Here is a 16311-nt window from a genome sequence, read left to right as displayed (position 1 = left end):
GGCCAAGCATACTTAATCCAGGCAACTCCTGCTAAGGGCTGTAGCTGAAGGACCTTCTTCTAATGCTGCAATTCTCTAATCAGCAAGCATTCCCATGGGAAGCAGAGGGGAAGCATGCACAGCTGAACCTCTGTGTGTCAGAACGGAGAGATTTGTGGGAGAGTATTATGTATACTATGGAGCTGGTTCTGTAAAGTTAGTACTCAGTGCCCCTTGCCTTCTGTATATTGGTAGCTGTATGGCCACTGGCATGGCCCAGCTCTTAGAGGGTACAAAGGCAGGATCTACAAAGACACTCTGTCATTGTCTTTGGTGTTTATGCTCCCTCTAGGAGAATATTGCATGTGGCTATTTTTTCCTGTTTGATTTCCTGTAAACACACCCTTATGGAGTGCTTGTTATTATGCATTTTAAGTCTTAAAAGGATTTGGCTTTTGGTAGTTAGATGCTGGGAGACTTCTTAGGAGAAGTATTGTACGCTTGTTCTGATCATCCCAAAGCACAAGCTTATGGAGACATGAGTTTTGCAGACCTGTGGTTGAACCAAGTACAGCTGTTCTTATTTTGGTAAAGCTGCTAGCATAGTTTGTACAGGTAGTGACTTTCCCATAAATTTTTGATCTGTCCCTTATATACGACATTATTACTTATGGACTTTCACTCTATTATATTTATACGTGTGTATATATAAAAATAATATGCATTATTGCTTATAGGACAATTTACTTACTGTTCACACAGAACTTATACCAATGTGAAGCCATTTAAGTATGAAAGGATTTATCTTAGTTTTGTTGTTAAGAGTTTGGGAATTTCCATCTTAGATCAAAACTGCTTTCTCTCTAGCTTAGAAACTGCCACAGATAGAGATCTTGTGCTAGATGCTACCTAGGAAATTGAGAATGTGAAAGAAGCAGAAAGTTGTGAAATCAGCTTTTAATGGGTTGGATTTCTGGTCAGTGTTATGTACAGTTTTGTCAATAACCTCAATGAGATATCATTGAGGTTATTCTTGACAAAAATGCTTTTCCTGTCCTTATCCTAATCCTTGTGGTCACAACCCTGAATTTAGCTCTGTTTTGTTTAGTGACATTTACTGTGAAACCGTCTCTGTTGGATAATTCATCTCCAAGGCATTGTGCTGTGGGGGAAGAGCGATTCCCTAAAGAATCAATATTTCCACTTGAGCAGGGGCTGCTGTTTTTCAAAGACAGCTAATAATTGCAGCAACAGCTCCAACTTTGTGCAGCATGTCAGTGTGTGACTCTGAGAGAAATTCAGAGTGATGTAGTTCAGTATGATTCCAGAATTCAGGTTCTTTCTTTGGAAAGCTATTTGCAACATGCTGAGCTGTGTGTATTGTGTCCTTACCTTCAGACATGTCACTCCTTAATAGGCTGTTAAATAAATGATTTACTTAACATAAATTGAGATTCTACTCTACCTGATCTTGTGTCAATGGATGCTTTCCCTGTCATCTGAAAAAGCTTTGTCTGAAACTATTGGAACTTGTATGTTGTGTTTTTTTACTTTACCATTGCTAGCTCTCTTAAAAAAGCATATTAATAAGAGGAATATCAGTGAATATAAATTTTAACAACTATACTAAAATACACTAGAAAGTTCACTTTCTATGTAGTTCTCATGAGCCAGTTTGCAGGTGGAAAATAAGTGAGGATTTCAGGGCCAAGTACAACTACAAATACGCATAACAATTAAAGGAAGGAAACATACGGGGTTTGTTTGTAATGGTTGAGGGATTTTTTGACATGCATAGACACTGGCCAGCCATGGTTTCTGCTCGGAAGGGATGAGCAGTATCTGCCGGTGCCATCTGAGAGGTGGGTGCATGGGTAGGTTACTGTGGCTTATAGTGAGGATGAGGCTCGTGCTGGGTGCAGGACCCAGCATCATAAAAAAAATATTTTTAACTTTTACATAATCATTTTAAAAGCCTGACCTGGGGCCACAGATGAAATCACTGTTTTGTGTTTGTGTGGTGTGGTGTTTGTTTGGGTTTTATTTTTTGGGTTGGTTTTTTTTTGGGGGTTTTTTTGGGGGGGGGGGCGGGTTTGTTGTTAGGTTATTTTGGTTGTGGGGTTTTTTTTCTTGTGACATCACAGGAATTTTTCTTTTGCCTGTTTGTTGTCCAGCAAATCTAGCTGTAGTGTTGAAAGTCGCATGGGTTCTTTTCCAGTTGCAGGTGTATACCTTGCACTGTAAATCTCAGTTTTATTCTTGTCAAGTGGGTTTCCTGTGGTTTTAACAATTCCACAAATTTATTTGTATCAATCCTAATGTATATGAAGGGGTAAAATAATGGTAAGCCTTCAACTTTGTCATGGGGATATTGTGAGAATGTGTATGAAAGCTATGCAATTAAATTAATGTTAAATAATGTCTTTTCATTAACAATAACTGTCTGAATCTATACCTTGTTTAAGTTAAGGTACAGTTAAAGTCAGTATTGGGGCTGCTTCTGCCACTTCTTGATTGGGAAAAACTACATAAGGTAAAATAATGGAGTGGAATAACATATTTTACCTTTAATTAATTTATTGTGCTTACATAACATATCTGCTCATAGCTGTTTGGACATTCCATTCATGCATTGTTAACTAGGCAGTGACAAGTCTGTGCTAGTTAATTCCCCTACCCCACAGCAAATTAAAGTACCGAGTAACTTTAGAAAAATTAATGCCCTTATGCTCCTTGCTCCAGGCTACTTTAAAGAGTTTCTTTTTCTAGCCATGATTAAAAATTCCCTGATATTTTTCTCTGTATATTTTGAATGAATTTATTTGTTAACAACCCAGGAGCAGCTGAATGGGGGTAGATGCAAAGACTTCCTTGACTAGGAGGATAATCCAAAAAACTACTTCCAAAATTGACACTTGAGATGATAGTACTAGTTTGTGTTCCCTTCTTTAGTGTGTCTGTGCATATAAATTTATGCACAAAGTTCTGGTATTTAAGATTTCATACATAAAAGTGTATGATGTCCAAGTGGAGACCATTGATAAGTGGCATTGCTCAGGGGTCATTATTGGGACCAGTGCTGTTCAACATCCTTATTGGTGACATGGACACAAATATGCACCCTCAGCAAGTTTGATGATGACACCAAGCTGTGTGGTGCAGTTGACACGCTGGAGGGAAGGGATGCCATCCAGGGGGACCTGGCCAGGCTCAAGATGTGGGCCAGCGTGAACCTCATTAAGTTCAACAAGGCCAAGTACAAGGTCCTGCATGTGCCCCATCCCTGGAAGTGTTCAAGGCAAGGTTGGATGGGGCTTTGAACAACCTGGTCTAGTGGAAGATGTCCGTGCATATGGCAGGGGGGTTGGAACTAGATGAGCTTTACGGTCCCTTCCAATCCAAACCATTTTATGATTCTAAAAAAAAAAAAATTCCATGGCTATTTTGGGAAATAAAATAGAGGATGGTTCTTGTTTTCTCTATCAGCAACCACAACAAATTAATATTTTTTTAAAAGCTAAATGAAAACAGTGAATTTTATCATAGCTGTAAGTTATAATGGTTTGTAATCTGTTGCTGTCATGGTGTGTTCTTAAGCAAACCCATTTAGACAAGAAAAGAATATGCTGTGAACTGCAGACTATGCAGGGAGGAATTAAAAAGCTGGTGATTCTGAGAATTGGGAATCATACTGTGCTTCTCCTGCAGAGGAATAATCTGCACTAGTTTACAACTGTTTATGTGTGACGGCCTGTGCTTGTGCTATTACTGCTTTATTAGGATATGCATTCTCTTGCTGTTTTTCATCTCTTTACTTGAAAAACATCTTAGGATCTTGCAAAGTGGAAGTGCTTTTCTTTAAGTATGGATTTGAGGTGTTTATCGGGCCTCTTTCAAAAGGAAAACCAGCTTTGTTTGCTCAACAGGATGGATGCCTGACAAACAGCTTCTTGCCCAAGGGGGAAGCTGGGGTGGGGTGTACTCTCTGTCAGATACGCTTCTGGTTTTGCATTTTCATCTCTGAACATGTCTGTTTTACTATTTCTGGTACATGGCACTACATCTTTTATGATTTCTCTATGAAAAGTATAAGAAAATGTTGGATGTCTTTCCTCTTACTGAACATACTTGCCAAGAATTCATCCCAATTGTCCTACACAGAGTTGCCTTTTACAGTTGCAAGACCTAAAATAAGCTTTAAGCTTTGTTTTATAATTGAGTCTATCAAGGTAGGCTAGTATATAGTAATGAGATTTGGAGTATGGCTGCATCGTGGTACAGTTCTTGAATCATGAACAAATGGTATATTTTTTTCCTATTTATAGGAAATTAACATATTTATATTAAAATTTTTTACTGAAATACTGAAATTTTAGTGTTCGTACAAGGACATTGTAACAATTAATTTGATAGCAAAGTCTTCATATTACTGCCAAATACTCTCTTCACCTGAGAGAGAATCACTTGTAACTCTTCATTTGGGAAGTGTGAGGTGCCCTTAAAGACCAGGTCTAGTGGAGAGCTGATGTTCATTCAACCACACTACTGTCCCCAGTACTGTGGGTAAAGTAGGTGAGAAACCTTGTTCTACTAAAATTTGGGATTAAGTTGTTCTTCAATGGAATGAAATTGGTCTTTTGAACTGAAAACAGACTGAGGGTATCTTCTAGACACTGATCATAAAAGCAGTTTGTACACCTTTTATATAAAAATGTTCCGCTCTCTAGGGCTGTGAGTGGCGTACTTCTTTCTTCCTGATACATTGAGACAGAGCAAGGAGACCAAGCACTTAAATCTGGATATCCTGTATGTGATCAAGTGCTGCGATTGTCTTTCTGTGGTTATTTTTTGTCACTTGCCTGGCAGTGCTGGAACACTAAAATAGTTGTAGTTCCTCTGTCCCTGAGAAGGAAGTCTGGCCTGAGTCTACGGGTAAGAGTGAAGTAGCAACAACTGTACTCTCAGAAGAGTTCCCATTGGGATGACTTTACATATTATAACAACAACAACTTTGGAAAAATTTTTGGTTAACCCTAGTAGGAGTTGCTGGATGGCTGCTGTGTTTTGCTGTAGAGACACTGTATTTCTTGGCTAAGGAAACTGTTTTTTATTCTGTCACATATGTATTTCTTTCATATTATTTAGTTACCTTTTGTGCTGTTTAGTGAATGATCTCATAGTTTATTTAGGTTTTAACTGTTTAAAAAGCTAATTTTGTGACTGAGATGAGGCAGTTCAATTGGGGCTTTTATAATATTGACAAGAAAAGCACGCGTATATTTTACAGTTTAGTTTATGGAAGTGAAGAACATTGTGGGAACCTAAGTTTGTATTTCAGACTAAAGTAAAATAAAAAGATGTTACTTACTATGACTGGAGGATTGAAATAAGAACACTGCTTAAATTAAAATGCAGCTATAAAAGGAGTTGGTCTTGGGTTAAACAGCATTGTTTGTTAGATATCTATTTCCATTATACAGACAGTTACAAATGATGGTAAAAGGGGAGCCAAGATTTCAGAAGAATGAGAACAGCATATGAATTGTAGTTATGAATGGTCCCTTGTTTTTCAAGCTGGCAGTAGCTTGTTGGTGTCTGACATCTGTAACAGAACAATTTATTTATTTCTGAAGATCACATTTCTCTCAGTAAATAAAGGAAAATGCATTGTTTAAGGTAAGGATCAATTATTTTATGTGACAATTCAGACAAGCTGTGTAACAAAGAGTAACAAGAAAATTCCCATTGCAGAAATGCAGCAATGGTGTCACATATCACTCTTAATTATGTGTTTTTTCTTCTAGTTAAGTGTATTTGAGCCTTGGGAAAAACAAGACATACAAAGAAAATAGATTAATTAAAAACTTATTTCTGTATTTAACATTACAGAGAAAACAGTTTAAATGTAGTTATATCTTACTCTTTTTGAAGTAATGCAGTAAAATATTTGCTAGATGAATATAATGTGTTAAATGATCAAATATAATTTACTGTCATAGATTTCCGAGAGGTTGATATCATCCTTTGATGGTATTTGGTGTTTTCTTTCTGAATAGTAAATTACAATTGTGTTTTCCTATTCACTCAGCTGCTCTGTAAAGTCGCCTTACTGGTGGTGCTAGCCGTGTGTGCAGGGACAAGGCCCAGACATGTTGATTGAAAAGAGCAATTGATGATGAGATAAAGGGCTTCCAAGGGATTGCAGCCCTTTGGTCTGGAGTAACTACTATGGTTTGCTTTAAATACAAATTGTAAAGGAATTTGTACTGATTTTTGGGTATTATTTCAATGAGTATTTGTATAAGCTAAGTTCTGCAATTTTAATTTCGAACAGTGAGCCAACATACAAGGAGAGGTGTGAATTATTTTTTCTTTTTTGCTGTTGCCTTTTTAGGGCTCCTATTGAGCATTATTAACTGGCCAGGATAGATTGTGCCAAATAATTGAGAGATTTTGTATTGGTTTTTTTTTTTTTTTTAAAATTCTGTTTCACTGATCCCAGAAATACTCACTAACCATGCCTAAAGCCTCTGTAGTGATTCTGCTTTACAATTTACAGAGAGATCAGCTATTTTTACACATTGTTCGAATTTTTTTAAGTTGTTCATGAGCACCAGTAAAAACTTAAGTTATGTAAAGTTAAATAAAATGGCTGAATCGATGAATGAAACATTTATTAGGTGCTGCTTGCTTTTGCTGCAAAGAGGAACTGAAACTATGCCAAGCAATGTGAGGAAACCATACTTGATAAAATTTTGTTTTTTCTTTTGTTTTTTCTTTTTTTCTTTTTCCTTTTTGGAAAAACTCTCCAACTGCCTCTATAGATTTTCTTTTTGATTCCTCATTGAAACAATCTTTCCAGGAAATGTGACCTTGTCACAGATTCTTCAGAATGAATACAGAAAGTGATTTTGTCTGTCAAAGAAGGGTTGTTGCTGGAATACATCTCATTGTTATTCTGTTGTTAAGCTCAATAACTTTGGTTAGGTGAAAGTATAATAGTTCCTGTGAAGAGTCTTCTGTTATGCTGGTACAGTTTTCTCCAGGGGTTGGAAGAAGGACATGTGTGCTCCTGTGCCACAGGAATGCTGACGCTGGTGGGTGGCTTTCCAGTCTCCGTATTTCCCAGTTCAGTATGTGTTTGGGAGACAAAGCGAAGCTCGAGTGCTGTTCTGGGAGCAGTGAGTTGGTTCAGTGTAACATGTATGGAGGATCTTAGCAGTCTGCTGGATTGCAGAGAAAGGAGGAAGTAAATTAACTTTGGCTGGTATTGCTCTTTGCCACCTGCATATCTGATGGTGATCCAGTCATGTTTGCATATGAAGAACACTTGCCAGCCAAATTTTTAAGAAGACTCTTCATGTTGGAAGAAATTCCCCCCTGACTTCCATGTGGACTGGCTGAAGCTCTGGATCATGAAGTTTGGTGATGGTGGTTGTCTTCAGGCAATGTTAGGGCCAGGACAGGGCTTCCTTTCTGCTGGATGGCTAACAAAAGGAAGCAATGAGAAGGACTCTGAGGTTGATGGACTGAAAGGTCTCAAGGAAACACCATCGTTGCCCAGCTCAAGCCAGAGTTGTCTAAGGTGATAGGATTTCTGGTAGAAGCTGTGTTAAAAGGGTGTGGTAAATTTTGGAGAGTTCAGTTAGTGAGTCTTGATGTAAGAGTTACTCTTTTCTTGGGTTTGCTTGAATTCCACAGGTATATAACAGGACTACAGTATGTTAGGGCAAAGAAGAGTAAGACATATTAAAACAATAATTAAAACAAATGCAAAGAAAGGGGATGCTATAAAACTCCCCATTAGTTGCTGGGATAATGGATTTGTCAAGCTTTAAATGTATTAAACTTTGTTTACAAATCAGTCTATCTGATTTGCTGGGTGATGGGATAACAACAGAAATGATTAGGTGAGAAGCCAGCTGAAATCCAAAATATTTTCGATATTGTTCTGGATTTACAAGACGCAACCATCTGTTCTAGTCTATAAATTTTTCTATAGTAGAAGATGCTGTAAGTGCTGTAAAAGTTGATTTCTAGATTGCTTCCTTGCTCAGAATACATTGAGAACAAAACACAAATAGTTACATCTAAGTTATTTTTAAGCATGTGAACAGGTTGTGCGCAGTGCTCTGGGAGTGTTAGATGGAGTTACTCTTGGGGAAAAAAGAACCTGTGGCACTGTGTCTAAAAAGACAAATTGATCCATGAAGCTGTATCTTCTGAGCCTGGCCTGGGCCATTGCCACAGAAGGAGGCTGAGCATATGAACACCACCGATACTGATAAGGAAGCTAGATGCTTTTAAGTGTTCAAAGTGCTGCTTTTGGGAGTGCCAGCCAGTGCTTCAGTTCTGACATAGCTAGCTAAAGGGTTGTTCAGCCTGGACAAATGACCCAGAATTTAGTCATCCCTTTGCCTAAGTCACTGAAGGTTCAGTCTGGGAAGTATGTACAGTTGCTGGCAAGGTAGAGAAACAAACATGATCCAAAAATGAAGTCAAATCTCTTGCTACTTCATATCCAAAATGCGTCAGCTTAGTAGAAAGATGTTACTAGATGTGATCCAAGGCCTGGGATACTTAAGCTTTTGCTCTGAATGGGTTTCAGCTCTTTTTAGTATGATATACAGTTTGTGTACCTGAACTCTATGCTTTCTTTCCGTAGAACTGGAATCTCATACTCCCTGTTTTAGGTCTCCAGGGTCTCTTTCTGCCACTTCCTGCTTCACAGGACTCCCAATTACTCTTACAGTCTTTGCAGTCCAAGGTATTATCAGATGATACAGCACTTTCATGTTGCTAATTAGAATGAAACAGACTGTATTAGGAAAATGCATATTCCTCATACCATTAAGCTGTAAGTGCTTCAATGTAAAAAGTAATTGTTTGGAAAACTAGGTACTGATAAATGATATCTGCTAGAAGATGTGAAGAAATAAAAAACAAGACAGACTGCTCCCACTGGTGGAAATTTCCTTTAAAATGTTTGTTTTCTCACAAATACATCAACTACGTGGTCAAAACTACATTTCCTAGAAAATTTTCCTTTGCTTCACATGATACTTGTGTGCTATGGTTAGCCGACATGCTCGATCCCTGCGCTGCTGGAGTTGAATGCTTCATTTTCCCAATGACTTTGTAGTCATTCTGCCGTTTGATTTCTGTTGTATTAAAACTGTGTTTTTCCCATTCCCTGTGTGGATTGTCCATTTGGCAGCATGTTCTAGGTGAGTTCAGCAGTTCATATGCATAGTAGCTGAGGCTGAGCTTGGCTATGTGGGCATCATCAGCACCTATTTCTACCAACAGACATGTCATACAGAAAGGTAGCTTTTGTGTTTTGACTGCTATACCTCATGTTAGGTGCCTGGTGGCATTTATACTAATTCAGACTGGTAACCTTGGTACTATTAAGTATTATGTGTATCTGTATTCCTTTTTATACTGATGGAAAGCTAATAGCCTTTACTATGGATGATTGTTTTTCAGCATAGATGGGTATTTATCATGTATTTATGCAGTTTTCCAAATAATGGCTGTACATACTTTCTTTACAGCATCTCCTTTTAAGACCTTTGGTTGCTCCACATCAGCAACACTTCTTGATGAAATTTTAGCGGCAGGTTCTACTAATATGGTGCTGAGGTGGAAAAGACATGCTCAGGATCAGGCTTGGCCTACATTTCTGGCTGTGGCTAGCAATGCCAGTGTCACCAGTGTACTGAGTATAAAGGCAGTTGAAGTAAATAGTTAGGAAATGCTAATTTTTATGTAGCAGCCTTTCTGATTGTAGCATAGCCAGCACCGAAAAACAACTTGTGGAGTTAAAGGAATACAGGTCTGCTGGTGCTGCTGCTGCCGCCACTCTCTGGGCAGCCTGGTTCATATCTAATCTTTTTATTTCAGACTTCTGATTTTGGTTTGTTTGGTTTTCTGGTTTTTGTTCCCCCTCCCCAACTTGATTATTTTAATTTTTAGCTAACTTTATGCTCAATTTTTAGTTGTGTGAGTAGTTTGTAAGGTGCAATGTTTTTGGTATTTGTAAATCTTTCTTAACATTCATGGATCTGGGCTTTGTTTCAAGAAATAAGTTTTTTTGTTTTTTTTTTTTTTTTTTAGTATTAGGCATGCTTTTGTTAGCAGTCTCTCTCTGGTACTTGAGCAGGCAGATTCATCATTCTTTTGACTTCAATTTTGAGTTTTGTTTTTTATCCAGAAGAATAATATCCATTGTGCATGCTTGACAACATAATTAGTATGTAATGTGTGTATTTATGAAATACTAGAGAGACACTTTTACTTTCTTGTTTGTTGTTTGTTTGCAGGGAGAGCCTGCTAATTCATGTGGTTTTGCTTTTGTTTCCATCACTGGAAATACTTTTAGCATGAATGTGTACTGTTTAGTTTTGTTGTATTTTTTCTGTAGCTGTTTTCCCCAGAGACTTGTAACGCTGATGTTGTGGTCATGCCTTGGATGCGAGCAGGAGCTGTGTGTAGTTAGCAGCGTGCTTCTACCCCAGGGACCTGGGTTTCCCGCGGCTCCAGCTTAGCACAACTGCAAGTGAAAGGGGAATGAAAGTCCTTAGCTCCAGTCTGCTTCCAAGGGGAAGAGTGCTCACCTGTGTGTGTTTGTATACAGTGTTGCTTTAGATGTTTCTTCTCCCTGGGAAAAAGGATGCTTTCTACCTGTGTGACTGTGTGAGGAGCTGATTTATGGATGCCAGTGGTACGTGGCAAATGTCATGCTGTGACTTGAAGTGTGAGAGAAGGGCAGTGTTTGCAGGAGCACTTGCTCCTAAAAGCCAGCCTTGCTCTTATGGGGTCCCTCCCGCTCTGCCCCATCACCCTGCATACCTCACCCCTCTCCCTGCGCAGGTGCTGGTAGAGCTGTCATTTGGGGAAGGGCAGAAGAGAGATGTGGGTACCAGAGTGAGAGAGCTGGGTTTGTTCAGCTTGGAGAAGAAATCTGGAGGGGATGTTTTACAAGGGCATGTAGTGACAGAACAAGGGGGGATGGCTTTAAACTGAAAGAGGGTAGATTTAGATCAGATATTAAGAAAAAATTATTTTCTGTGAGGGTGATGAGGCACTGGCAAAGGTTGCCCAGAGAAGCTGTGGCTGCCCCATCCCTGGCAATGTTCAAGTCCAGGCTGAATGGGGCTTTGAGTACCTGGTTAATGGAAGGTGTCTCTACCCATGGCAGGGGGATTGGAACTGGATGATCTTTAAGGTCCTTTCCAACCCAAACCAGTCTGTGATAATTCTGTTATTTAACTTCAGCTTCCTCTCCTGATACTGAAGAAGTAGTGATCACAAGTGGGAGATGTGAGTGGGTAGACAATACCACGTTACTTTCTAGCTGTAGGAATGCAGTCTCGTCAGTGCTAAAAAGCTGGTTGAAACTAGAAGCTGTCCAAGTGGTGATCAAGTCTCTTAAAACCTTTTTGCAAGTTCCTGCTGTAATATGAATCAACCACATTTTCCAGAGGTTTACAAGTTGGTCAAAATGGGGAACTTCTGCAGGCATGAGTATTCCTAGCACAAGGTTCATCTTCCTGGCAAACGCCAAGCCTCTGTTAGAAAATTTCATCTGAAATAAAACATGAAGAGCTTGAGAGCCCATTCATCATGAAGCACAGTGAGCGTGGTATGTTTGGCCCCAAATGGTTAGTTTTACAAGAGTAATGATAACTTTAAGAATTAAGTTATTTTGTGGTATCTGCATACTTCCATTTCTTATTTTTATTGAGTGCCTCTCATGCTACATAAAAAGCTGGGCAGATTGTAGCCCGTTAGAAATAGGGGTCTGAAAAGGCAAGCGTATCTCACCTGAGATATCTCTGGAATGTATCAAGGTTAAATAAGCACTCAGATTGATATGCGTGGCTGTTTGCTTTGATTTGCAATCTCTGTAAGTTATCAAAATTTATAATACCTAAAAATATTCTGAGATAGTAAACATTTTATCTTTTTTTCTTTTTCTTTTTTTTTAACTGAAAAGTTCTGCATATTTCAAGATACTCAAGAATTTGTAGGAAGCTGAAATATTTGGGGAATTTAGTTTAAAGCAAGGTGAGTCCATGCAGTCCCAAGTGTCTTGTTGCAATCCAAAATACATGAGTAAAAAAGATAGATGTTTTAAAACTGCACTTTGGAATAAGAACAAGCAGCTCCTGCCAGTCTGCTTAGCTTCTATTGTATTAATATTTTTCCATTAAATAATAATAAGGTGTTTTTCATCTGAAGCACTGATTTTCTTCATTGGTCAGTGTAATGTGGTGATATGGTAAAAGTGACTAAAAATGTTTGTCATTAGGGGAAGGAAAAAAAAGAAAACTTGACGTTTGGTGAATATACAAACTAGATTACACTTTAGAGGGACACCCCCCATCCCCTCCCCCCAAAACACCAAAAGTGTGTCGGAAGAACAGTGACTGGTAGATGGAAAAAAGGAAAAGTAGTTTTCTTTTTTGAGAACATGCATATTTGCCATATCCTGTAGTCTTTAGAAAATTGTTTATTATGGATTCTTTCAAATCTAATAGATGAATTTCCTTTTTTTGTTCCATAGTTCCCTGCTAACTTTAATAAAAAAAAAAGGGACTACAACTGATCGCAAGGATGACATTCCTAATTATACAGAAGCCTTACTTCAATATCTTTCAAACCTTAAAATGTAACATAAAATATTCATATTCTTTGATGGCAGTGTGCCTGGCTATTTCTAGGGCTTCCAGGTTTGTTGTTACTGTGCTCCAAACTGCTGAACTGTTCATGCATGGGGTTCTGTTTCTTTCTTCCTTTATTGTGGTTTTCCAGGGAAGAAATTCAGCTGACTTCTTGAGGATCATCTCTGACTTATACAATTGCAAGGGAGGACAGTTTTAGGATGCTTCCCCCTATTTCCCCCCTGCTGTGATTGCACTGTATTCAAAGTGCACTTGATAAGTGCAGAGCTATTCTATCTTACTTCTCTAAATTGTTGAAGAAAACTACTATTGAAGCTTCGCTAGCTTAATCTCAGCTTTAAAATTAATGGCACTTTCTAACTCTTTAGCTGTATTACATTGAAGTATAAATAATATAAGGAAAGTGATTGGGAAAACAGATGGTGCAAAGAATGCTTTACAATTGGCAGATTTTTGTTTAAATTTGCTTATACCCCAGCAGGTCTCTGTAAACACAGCCTAAATTAGCTTGGTTTTGAAGTAAGCTTAAGAAAGTCTTTCTTCAAATAACATACCACAGAAAAACCTCATAAATCCGTGTGTTGTGCTAACAATTATGAGAGTATATATTCCATTTTCTAAACTTGCACTTTCACACTTAATTGAACTTGAAGGAACGTTTTCCATTATACGAGATATTTTTTTTCATGCTTTAAAACTCCACATAGAAATTTTTAGAAACACAATAATTTCCCTGAAGCATTAGCAAAGCAAATGCTGCAGAATTGCATTGGCATAAGATGAAAAAGTTTAATCAGTTATTGTATTCTCATTGCTCTGTTTGGCACATGTGAAGTTGAGGACGTGAGTAGTGGAGAAAGGGCAAATTGGATTTTTAGTAACTAATGTGATTATTCAAAGTAATTCCAGGTAGACTCTGTAATGCCAAGCAGTCTGATTATTACTTTGGCAAAAAAAATAGTGCATTTTAAAATCGGATTAAAAAAAAAAAAGTTGTTGTCGTCTATGTGACTTTGGGGAGGAGGGATTGTCTTTGGGAATTCCCCTCACCACAGTTTTCCTCTGCAAGCACAGTTGCCTGGAAATGCACTTTTTGGGTTGATCATTTTGATTTACAGGTAAAGGGTTGGAAGAAGTGGGGATTTCTTCATGAGCATGAAATTTTGCAAGATGTATGACATGATCTGTGTTTATCTGCAGTGCTGAGCACCTCTTCAGTTGAAGCAAAAAGCTGCCCACCCCGCTTTATTTTTGTTATGAAAATACTTCTTCACTCATGAAATAGTATGCTTAAAGAATAATATTTTTATAATGTATGAGACTGAAGGGATCAGTAAATTTAAAGGGTTAAGGTTCATACCTGCAGAACTAAGCAAATGCAGAAGTGATGCAAAGCTGAAATACAGTTTTAAAACTTTCTGAACTTGAGGGTATTTGTCTCCAGTCTGCCCTTTCTAAAGGACATGCAATCTGAGAACAGAATTTATCTCTCTTTCTGTCTGTTTTGTACTCTTAACCCGCTGTCCCATCAGTGATCCAATTTAGGAGATATTTTCAGGCTTTTGTGCCCAGCTACAGGGTTCTGTATCTTGTTGATTCATGATGCAAAGTAAATGTTTCTGAATAAAAAAAACCAGGGCAGAATTAACAGCCATAACAGGAAAAAATTAGGTGGCATCTTCAATTATCCAAGTTGAGAAAATCTATTCGTATGTTAAGATTTCTTCCCACAGTCATAAAATATGGGTTGGTTGTTTTTTTACAGAGAATGGGGGGCTGGGCGTGTTGAAGGATATTTGTGCATCAGTTGCCCAGGCTTTGCTCCTGGGTCCTGAGTCATTCCTTTTGCTTTTAGTATCTCAAATTACCTTTTCTTGCCAGTAGCAGGTCTTGTCTGTCTCTGACAAATGGCCCTGCACTGGACTTGAGTTGCCTGGGGAATTTTATCCGTGTAAAAGTGCTGAAGTAGAGAGTTATCTGGTGTCTGATACCTAAGTTACCCTTATATGCCCTAAGGGAGTGCTTGGATCCAGAAGCTCCCTAACCTAGCTCAGAGGTGCCTGCTACTCCTGCAGTTTTTCCCTGTGTGGCTCAAATATTTTGTAAGCACACATGCGTTTTCTTTTGCTGATGTTTAAAATTCACCTCCAGTGGGTTCATGGCTCTCAGCTGAGCCTTGCTTCAGCAATACCCCAGTGTCCTAAATGGCCTAATCCTGCAGAAATAATCAGCTCATTCCCGTAACCTCATCTTCCCCCTCCTCCCACCATATGAAGTGCAGACAGTGCTACTTTATGTATTTGAAGTGGTTGCCGCTGTGGTTCACTTATATAGTACAGTGAGAGGAGTGGCAGATAGCAGTGCATATACCTGGAAAGTTGTGGGTTTGTGGCTGTTACTTTCTTGTGACTGCCATCTACCTACTTATCTGCCCTGTCTGCATGACTAACCAACATTTCACACGCTGGTAATCACAAAAAGCGCTCAACTTAGTATTTCACAGGTTTGCGTTTTCCAAATTTGAAGTATGCAGACATACTGAAAATAAAGTAATTGAAAACAAACAAACCAACAGAAATAAACCAACACCACCACCCCCTTTTTCTTTCTTTTTCCCTTTACTGTCAAGCAGCAAGTAGTACAATCTACTCAGATGGATGCTGAATCGGGAAGAATGCTGTGATTATCTTGAATCATTTGGAAGAGCTCTGCAGGATTTTTTTGCATCTTTCACGAAAAAAAAGCTAGCTATTGGACAAAGGCAAAAATGAAAAGACTTAATCCAAAGGCTGACTTTGTACAGAAGGATTTTTAAAAAGCATTAAAATTTAATTAAATGTCCTGCTGCCTCAGCCATAAAACATGACAATAAATGTAGGATAACCCCTTTTTTGTTCCTTAGTATTTTTGCAATTAGTTCACTTTTTCTCCTGCAGAGAGGCTGCATGAAAGATCTTGTTATTTGTGGCTGTGATAAAATATGCTGGCTCAGCCTGCCTGAAGAAACAGAAGCCTTGGCAGGAATGCTGATTACCATGACAATCTAAGCAGCCTAGAGCTGTGGTTTGTGTGGGTTTTATCATAAAGGTACAAAACGTGTCCTGGATAGTAGAATAGCTGATAATATCATCATGACTTAGGAGACCCAGTTGTCCTTTGAAGACTTTGTTTTTCATATTGTGCTGCACGAAGAGGGGTGGGGGAAACCCTGTCAACTTCACGTATATTTTTGTAACTTATTGGTGTATTTACATATTTATTTTAACACATATTTTTATGCTATAGTTATGTGGTTTTTTTCTAACACTTTAAATACATTGTTTAACACCCTTGTAAAAGCTAGGTATTGATCATGGGTTTGAGGAAGAGCTTGAGAGGAAGGTCAGCTGGACCAAAAAAATTTCCTTAGATGACATTTCTGCCTCATGGGGACCTCTAGTAAGAGTTTCTCCTCCAGAAGGTAGGAGAAGCAGCTGGGGCAGGTCTAAGGAGGGAGGGATGGATGAAGTCTGTCTGTGCTGGGGAGCTGCAGTGAGGGCTTCTGGAAGCAGGGAGGAGGCTAGTGGGTTTGGGCATCCCTCCTTGCAGCTTGTCTGCCTATGCCTCCTCTGTGCTGTGCCTCTGAAAGAAGCTTTGGATGCTG

General features: G+C 38.6%; 1 protein-coding gene across 5 annotated transcripts in view; it reads left to right on the top strand.

Annotated features, from left to right (window-relative positions):
* Positions 1 to 16311, top strand: part of ARHGEF10 (Rho guanine nucleotide exchange factor 10) — a 115011-nt gene that overhangs the window by 13109 nt on the left and 85591 nt on the right. The window lies entirely within an intron of this gene.

Source organism: Strigops habroptila, chromosome 6 (assembly GCF_004027225.2).
Source record: "Strigops habroptila isolate Jane chromosome 6, bStrHab1.2.pri, whole genome shotgun sequence".
NCBI classification, from domain to species: Eukaryota; Metazoa; Chordata; class Aves; order Psittaciformes; family Psittacidae; genus Strigops; species Strigops habroptila.
This window is presented reverse-complemented; position numbering and strand designations above follow the sequence as displayed.